The sequence below is a fragment of the Ischnura elegans genome, chromosome 9 (assembly GCF_921293095.1).
Source record: "Ischnura elegans chromosome 9, ioIscEleg1.1, whole genome shotgun sequence".
NCBI classification, from domain to species: domain Eukaryota; kingdom Metazoa; phylum Arthropoda; class Insecta; order Odonata; family Coenagrionidae; genus Ischnura; species Ischnura elegans.
The window spans coordinates 1673727-1683589 of NC_060254.1; positions in this window are offsets into that span (position 1 = coordinate 1673727).

Genomic DNA, 9863 nt, shown 5'->3' on the forward strand with positions numbered 1-9863 from the left:
GCACATAAGATGAATGTGGGACTGCTGAAAGTTTAATGAATGGGTGCAAGATATAAACTGCGATATCTATGAAAAACCCAAATTAAAATGGACATAAAAGTAGTTCCACATATTCATGTGAGGTAACGCATTATACGCGAGATTCTCGTCACTTGAGTGGAAAGCTGAGCTCTCGATTGACTCTCGAGTGAGAAAAAGATGAGCGAACGTAGGCGAAGAAGAAATATGCGCCCGAAGTAACGCAACCCACTCGCCATAACGGTCACGCCGGAAGCTGCTGTGCAGGCGCAATGGAACAAGTGACCAGCAATGCCTGTCATGGACCACAAAATCACAATAGAGATGACTGTGAAGCCAATGGTCATCCACCGCTCGCGCATTTGAATGGGTTTACTGAAGCCACCACCCGCGGAGCAGATGGTAAAGCTATCCCGATTTCACAGGAAAACGGCCATAATTAGGGCTGTCAGCCGGAATTCATGTATGAAATAAAATTATCTATGGAATTCACAACTTTAAAATGCTATCCCTTATTCCAAATATTGAAAGTCGCTCTGAGCTCGTTGTCACGTCGAGGACATTTTTGAAATCGTTGAAAATGCGTCCCGAATAGCAAAATGAGAATCCACGTGACAGACAGGCGGGGGGAGGGGGTAAACCACCTTGTTATGGACCTCCCCCTTCAGTCTCATCTGTTTGGCCCCAGATGGAGCTGTCAGAATATTTGATCACTTGCAGCTAATATAAATATTTTATCCTCTGTAGTTTATTCTACTAAGATAAAAGCATAGAGAAAGAATGTCCGCTGTAATGATCACAGTAATCAAATTGCTCATTAAATTTTCATTATTTTTTACTGTGGCATTGTTTGAAAATTAAAACTCACGCATGATAATTCGTCGCCATTCCATCTCTCTAACAATTCACACCAAAAACTTGATGTGCTCAACACTTATGGGGATTAGTTGATGAGGTCACGAACTAAACAGGCCGTGAGTCCTCGGTTTTGCTCATGATAGTAGCGTGGTTCAGACTTGTGAGATACTCCCTTCTTCAATGAAATGTTCAACCTGATCGAGTATGTGAGAAAACACCCTGATGACGTCACCGACTAATAGAATATGGGCGTCGCATTTTCTAACTTTAAATGAAGGGAAGGAATTCAAGAGCGGAAAACATTTCTTTTTCGCCATGACTTATCTCCCTCCTCATTCAAGGGAATTCTTTAATTGAACGGGGGTTTTGATTCTGATGGAACGACCCCATTGAGCAAAGCCAGAAATACCACAAACTTAAAGTGCTACTACTCCAACAGAGAGGTTTAAAAGTGGATGACGGAGCCCAAAGTATTCTTCTCTACAGAGTTATTCAGCACAGCCTGAAATTATGAGAATTTTGAGGTTCACCCGTATCCTGGTTAGAATAGGTGAGGGTGGACCCAGACTAAGCCACAGGTACGTGAGTAGCACACATTATTTACACCGGGAGGGAGCCCATTATGTTCCTAACCCTCGAACACCCGTGCTATTTCAAGAATTTTTGCTTAGGTGCATTCGATCGGAATGTCATCATGTTACTCCTCGGCCATCAGAATGGAAATTACCGCACTCGGATCTTCCCTTTAGGTCATCCTAGTAGGTACTGATTTTCGGCTGATATCTACTTGCAGTCCTTTTCATATTTAATTTATTACTGCTTTACTTATTATGGGAATACAAATTTATACAGCATTCATTTTTTTCCTCTTCTATTCTTGACCTTGTTTAATACATTTTATAATATATCTTGGAGTTTAGGTCAATGTTTTTTTTTTACGTTTCGATTTATTTAAAATCATCCTCAGGGCTATGAAAGAGAAAACATGAACCATATAAAATACAAATATGACAACGATATACAATATTTTTACATAAAAAAGTTACGATCGCGTTTTTTATATGGTAATATAATTTAAAGTATACACATATATGTATAAGAACAGAATAGAATACACAAAAAATTTTAACTTACCTCTTAACTTTGTAAATATTTACTGATGTTGTGTTACTAAGGTATTGCCACACCTAGTTACCTAAACTCCAAGAAATATTATAAAATATACAGCATTCATAAAGAACTTTTGAAAATAAAGATATTTAGTTCACAATTGTAAATAGCAGAGAGACGATTTAAGAGTTTTTAATTGAAAATAAAATTGAGCGAAAGAAGCGAGCGATACAAGAGAGTTGAAAAGGGAGCTTTGATAAGGAAAGAGGACGCATATAATGGATGAGTGAGGCAAGGCCGTAGCTGTGGCATTAATTTGGAACAGAAAAGCAGAGACTGAAGTTTGTTCCTGAACACATGAATAAAAATTCCGTCCCCGCAAAAAAGCGAAATAATTCGTCAATAAAAAAACACGTCGAGTGGAAAGCGCGCGTGAGGGAATTTCAGTGCAAAAGGGAGAATCACAAACAAGCGACGTGCGGAATGCGGAGGGGTGTGAGGGACCACGCAGCGCCCGTTGCTCCATCTACACTCACGCAGGAGAACTAACATTTTTGGATCCAAGCACGCATTTTCAGCGAAGTTAAAACGCTCAAGAAGAATGCGAAAGCTGTTGTGGCTTACTGTGGCACTGCCGTGACTGTAATCAGCACATAATGAGCACATGAGAGCATTTTTTGATGGCAGCGGTAGAAAAAAAGTGAAACAACGAAGAAGAAATGTATTCAAACCCTCTTCCTACCGAGGAAATAAAATTAATTTTTGGCATATTACTGATCCCTCACAAGTAATAACTTCAACAAACTAAGTTTTAACTTTAATGAAATAATTATGAAAGTAAAACACACTCAGATTTTTTTATTCGGTAATTCTTGTATCGACTAAAACATTTTGTGGGCTTAAAAATAGCTGCTTTCATCATTATTTCATAACGGCCATAAGTTACTCATGAACACATTCATTGAAGCCATAATCATTGCCTTCGAATTTAAAATACACTCGCTCACTATAGATCCATTGCCATTGACTTTTAATGCATTTTAATGCTTGGACTTCGATAATAGATCAAATGAAATCGAAATGGCCTCAATTCGGAATCTCTTTGCAGTCTCTTCGCAGTCAGTCAAACAGTCGACTTCAACGTGAAAACTGTGCTTAAGAAGAGCGAATCGATTAATTTCTACTATCGATAGTCATTGATACTATTACCTTTCAGAATCGAAGACTGACTACTGATTACTCTTTACTCACAATTAGTAGCTGCATCCAATTTCACTAATTTATAAGAGTTATAGGGTTGAAACTCATGACAAAAGGACTTATTAGGAATCATTTAAAGGTCAGAGACCAAACCGGAAAAATATCTCGCTTATGAACGTTCGATTACAATATGGCACTTGGGCTAAAACTATACAAAACATTACATTAGTGAATAATTTTCGCGTATTTTTCGATAAATATTAATGTTTCTTGTAACAGCAGGATGATGAATCACATACCCTGTATGAACCTGCAGTTTATAAAACTCAAAACAACCAGTTTTTGTGATAAACTGTATTGAAAAAGGTTTAGTAGTGTACAGGGTCGAACGGTAAGCAAATAATAATATATTATTGTAAACCTATGGGGTAAATTCTGTCCCCTGGTGAGATCGCGAAACGTAAGCTGACAGAGGACGATTTAAAAATCCTCAAATAAATCAACGAGACTCCTCTCCACCGGCTAACAGAGGAAAGGTCCCGAAGAGAGAAACACACGACGAAAGCAGACTCCGAAATAAACGAACCGCAGGGGACGCCATCAACTCAGGCCCACTCATAATATTCGGACATTGTACGCGAAACGCGGGAAAGACGCTTATTTCAATGGCATTCTTACGGGAGAGTTCCGTAAAGTCTGACTTCTGTATTTTGTCGCACATACGCGTCAATTCAATTTCATCTAACATATTTAGGCAATATGAAAAAGCATTAGTATTATTTCAGGCAGAGTTTTAAGCATTTACAACCAGAGAACAATAAAAATTTCGTAGCTTCAGAGTTTGAGAGACAATTTGGAATACTCACGCGGATAATTTGATGTGCCACTCCTCTTTATTTGAAACACCAATACATGATTGTACCCTACGGAAAAATAACTGGGCAAATGGCAAATGATAAACATATCTATTGACATGTGCCTTCGAGCAAAGAACAAGTAATTGTCCAAAATGGTATGAATTCTCCATGCAGTAGCGATTGCTTGCAAACTATGAGGAATGCTATAAACAAATACGCGTTCTTTAGCAAATATAAACAGACCAAATAACGTAAAACAGGACTAATTTCAGAGTATCTCCAAAAGGACATCCACAACGATGGGCCTAATAATTTGAGACGGGTGACGATCGACATTCGGAAGTTTCGGTGAAGGTTGAGTTTACAACAGCCCCATGACACTTCCTATCCCACTCCATTGGGAACCCACGGTCTTTTATTGAAGTCGTTTCCTCAACCTGCCGCACGTTTGCCGGGGCGGCGCCACGTATTCTGGAGGGCAAGAATTAGCGGGTAAGTTAATTTCCGTATTGTTGAGCGCATACTACAGGTGATTGGAAATAGTCATTTTTGTAATTAATTAAGATTTAGTTTTCATTTATTTTCGAATGTTAGTCTTCTGCATTATTTCCTTATTGTTCTACATTAATATTTCGTGGATATATATAGCGGATTTACTGAAAAAAGGAAAATGCCGTGGACGTGTGTGGTACCGCGTTACACCACTGGTTATGGCCACAAGACTTCGGGGATTTCGCTTTTTAGAGTCCCCAAGGACCCTGAGAAGCGATGAAATAGCTGTACGATTCCTTTTTTTGGTGTGCTAAATCTCCAAAATTTATACATATTTTAAATTACAGGTTCTGCTGTTCCAGTGGTAAATGTCATTCACAGTGGAGGAATGAAGTAACACTGAGAAAATGCAAGATGTGCGACGGCTCTCATCAACTATTCATCATTCTCTCCTACTAAATTGAATCTCTTAGAATGATTAGTAATTAGAAATAGAAATTAGTAATAGAAAGAATTAATAGAAATGTTAAATTGTGAGTACTTAAACTTTATTTTTCATGACATTACCTTGCATTGATTGTATAAATAATCTCAGTTTCAATAGCGTTGTGTAATCGTTCTGGAAATGTAAATGTGTGTGTACATTATATAAGTTGGAAAAATGTGTATCGTTTTCATTCTTAATACCTCTTTCGATGATTTCTTTTAATGCAGCTGTTATCGATGGTGCCTGCAACTCTCATGAAAAGTACATTTACCGCGTATTAGCAGTATTAGCCTGTGGTTTCTGTCGTACCACTCATCTTATTTTTGGGCGAGGGATAATATTTCAGATTTGCCAGCACCTGAAAGTGATCAGATATCCGCAAATCCCTCGGATTATATCCATTGCACTGTTTTCGTGGAAGTTTATTCGGAAATTATTAGCAAAATCTCTTTCGTTCTTATCTTTCATATGGTATTTTACTTCCTTAACTCTCAAATTATTCCTTTGGTGAGTCGGCAAGCATCGTTATAAAATACCCTTTAACGGTAATAATGGTACTTCCGGAAATTATTCACCCTGTTCAACGATTAAATATGCCTATTCTATACCCCAGGGGCGGATCCAGGATTTCTTTCTGGGAGGGGCACAAGCAAGGCCGTATCCAGGATTTTGTTCAGGGGGGGGGGCACAAGGATACCTTGTTACACAAAACGAACGAAATGATAATGGGACCGTATTAAAAATAACATATTTTTAAGGGTCTGGGGGGGGGGGGGGCACGTGCCTCCGTGCCCCGTGCCTCCGTGCCCCCCCTCCCTGGATCCGCCTATGCTATACCCGCAAAACGTCCTTAGGATAGAATCATTTTTTTGGGTTTGCTGTGCCCTGCCATTATTATTATCACTTGATCGAGACTAAGGAGATTAAAAACATTAACATACGTCGAACTTCATAAGAAGTATTTCACTTCGGCCTTGGTAAGAAGCCGTTTGCGTTTCTGATATTATATCTGTTAATAGTGTTTGAAAGCAAGGAATAACATCTATTTTCTTATAAGGCCGTGGAAACATGCCGATGGGCTCAGAGGCAATGGTGCGTACGATAGCTTCTATGACAACTTATATTAACGTTTACCACAAGAGAGCTATAAATAATTATTTCCTTAAAAATACCTTTCCTCACTACATAAGGTTTTAACTGCTGACAATCTTTCGTTATGGCTGTAACTGATTGTACAAAGGTATGGAAGCAGACGAAGCTGAAATCCAACGCCTTCCATTTGATTAATACTCACGTATGAGAACGATTTCTAGGTATCTTTCGCTATAAGATGCTAAGTGCATATGAACTTGTTAACTAGTAACCACTGTCGATGTGTTTATATTCATTTTTGCCATAAATTAGTTCATAATTACTGAAGTATCGTATACAGATACGTAGGAAACTTGCCCTTCAGGATAGGTGGCGCCCCTACCGGCCTCAACGGGAAACGGCTTCATTAAATGACCATGCCTGAACGGAGAGTGTCCAGACCTTCTCATATTCTAAGACCGTGGTTTACAATAATTATAGGTATACCAGGGCATTTGTGTGAATAATTACTATGGCAACCGATTTCAACTATTTGTTAGAGTCCGTTGCTACCACGTGGAGGTCCCACGTTCAAAGTTTCCTGCAGGCGTTTTTTCCTCTTTTTTAATTTCTTTTGCAGAAACTTACGTTTAACTCCTAATTTTATAATTTTCAATCAATCAATGTTTTTCTTGGTGGAAAAGTATTCACATATGCACGCTACGTAGGTTTTATAACCCTTTCGATTTTGATAGTTTTTATCGAACTGCTGTGGCCATTTCGGTAACAAATACCAAACCAGTTTGATAGAATTTATCAAACTGGTTTGGTAGTTATTACCGAATTTTTCAAAGTTCCATATGAAACGAAAAGTTTGATAAATTTAACGAGAATTGGACAGTTCTGACTAAATGCTTTTTCAGTGTACCAACACAGGCATTTCCCATTGTGTTGACTAAGTGGAAAAAAGACGTTTCGTTGGCGGAAGAGGAATACGAGTGGTATCAATCGTATACCCCCCTTTCCCTCTTATGTTTTATGTTATATTAATCCTTTACAAAATAGGGGGATGAACAGTGTATTCATCCCTTAAAAACTTTTCCATTAGCTACCATGTCAAATGTCATAAAAAACGAAGAAAAATGGTTATTTTAGTGTTTTTTAATTTTTTTTTTCAATTTTCACCCCCTGAATCTTTTCAACCCCTGTGAAGTTTGTCTCTCTCTTGACCCTGATAGCCTTAAAACGTCAGTTTTTTCAATCAGAAGCAGATAACATTTGTAAAACTCACTTGAAAAGCAATAAGTTTAGATAAGGGGCTGTTTTCCCAAATTTAGAGGTTGCGTAAAAAATGGAGGGTGATAGAAAAAAACGGAGGTCATTTTCGGATTCAGCGACCCAAAATTAGCCATAAACACCCTAAATTGTAGCCGGGCAGTTTTTGAACTATTTTTTTGCAGAACAGTGTCTCCAGAGTAGTCATGTGATTCCTTGCGTTCAATTCTCAGCAAAATGTTAGGCGAAGATAATTTATATTCATTTCTCTTTTGCCAGAGAGAGAAATTTCAACAAAATCACAAATTACAATTATTTCACTATGAAATTGAATTACTGATCTTTAGCAGTTAAGATTTCAATTTGAGCTATGCATGGGGAATATGTTATAATCGGCAGAAAATCACTACAAATATCCCCACACATCGAATCTGAAAATATGTCCGCTCGTATGAGGGAAATGCAAATGGTATACTGTAATGTATGACAAATCCATATAGTCTGGTGTACACGTCTAAGTTGACCACTATCGCAGAAGCTCCACACTAATGCTCCAATGAATATCAGCACGCTTCACAAAGGCAGGAGAAGAAAAAAAAGAGGTGAGGGTTGCGGAAGGGAAATATTTTCATCCCCATTTCTTAGTAGAAAAAATAAATTAAATATTGCCTCAACATTAATGCGTGACAAGAAATAAATTGAAATAAAAAGTTATTTGTAATTGCATTTGCTGATCACGTACTTCTATCACCATTTTTCCCTTGCAATGCGTAACGATCAATTCAAACTCATTCAGCTTAGTTAATAGAATCACACGCCATCAATAGATTCGTACTTTGTTCGCAGTGCATCGTATTCACAGTCCACATGCAGAGCGTGTTAGTTGCAGTTTTATTTTATTCTACTTTCAAAAACTTATAACAAATTAGAATCAAATGCATAATATTAGTAGCCCTGAGGAAAAATAACAGCTGTGTCGGTGCTGCCCACAAGCAAAATATAACATTCTGACGACACCTACAACAGCAGTATGTTTTTATTATGTGAGTCATTAAATTTGTAGAAACGGTTTGTACAGTATGAAAAACATTGTAAAATGGAGATGAAGGTATCAATAAAAACATTTTAATAGTAGAATCTATTGAACTCAAAAGTATGCAACCAAATCGCACAGAAACTATAGCGACAACAAAATGTTACAAATAAATTTTCACTCTGTACATTTTATGACACAACAGAACACAAGCGATCTTCAATATTGAATGTAGTAAACGGTCACATTTTGACAATCGAAGAAATGACCCAAGAGACTTTGATGATGCACTTTGGTGTGGCAGGCGGTTATAAGTCATGCAAGGGCACCAATTTCATAGAATTTCTTTAAAGGTCAATGAATTAGTCGATTGCCATAGCAGCTGTAGTAGTCAAATTCAATGTCTTATCAAGAAGCTTTTTGTTGTGGTGATTAGTTGCGATAAAAATAAACAATTGAAAGGTGCGCGGCGATAGGTCGATGGCCTCTGACAACTGTGCTATCCAGTTGGAGTTGAATGGCGTGGGTAGCTCTCATCCCTCCTAGCGATGCGATGCGATGCGATGCGATCCTCCCCTCCACCTAAAAAATCTGCCGCCCATCCCATTCGAATTGGGAACTCCGGGAGCCACTTGACCTGTCGCACAGCCTAGCGGCAACCCTCGGAACTTCCTCACAATACCTCTGCTACTAATCGAAACAGTCTCGAAGTCTCGGCCCTGTTATGCGAGAGAGCAAAAATACATCGTATTTGACGAAATAATTTTGCACGTTTCATTGGGGATGGGAAGGTAGTCTAAATTTGTTAATTTCATCTATTCTTAAGGATTTTCATGTCAAAGTGTCTATTCTCTCACTAAATCCTTTCCTATTATCTTTTCACTCCTAAATAATTATTCTCACTTCGCCACCTCCTCCGCGTATTTCACCCAAGGCCTTCCTACGCCTTCTAACCTTCCACCCCTCCATTACCAATGACCAACTCCAACTCGACCATCGCGTGGCCTCCGATGAAATTCACCCGCACTATCATTCCCAAAACACTCTTTCCCTCTTTCCACTCACACCATTCCATTCCTCCATGTTACCACATTACGAAAGCTTCTAACTTTGACTTCTCCACTGCATCCGGACATTGGCCGTGCTCACTTCGTTAGAGAAGCATGCTTCATACTTGAGTCCTCATGATAATAGCTTCCTCATTTCAAGGCTTATATTTTCAGGGGTAAGAAGACCCCTTATTTTGAAGAATATCCTTTCCGCTTGACTATTTCCTTCATGCTCCTTCCGTCACCGTTTACCCTGGCAACTGGCTTCACTGGTTTCTCAAGCAACCAGATTCGTTCACCTCCCCAAACATGTAGAATCCTCGCATCAATTTTCAGCCTACACCTATATACCCATTGACATTTCCATGTTTCATAGAATTTTCTTCACATCCCTCTTTGCCTCTTCCATGATC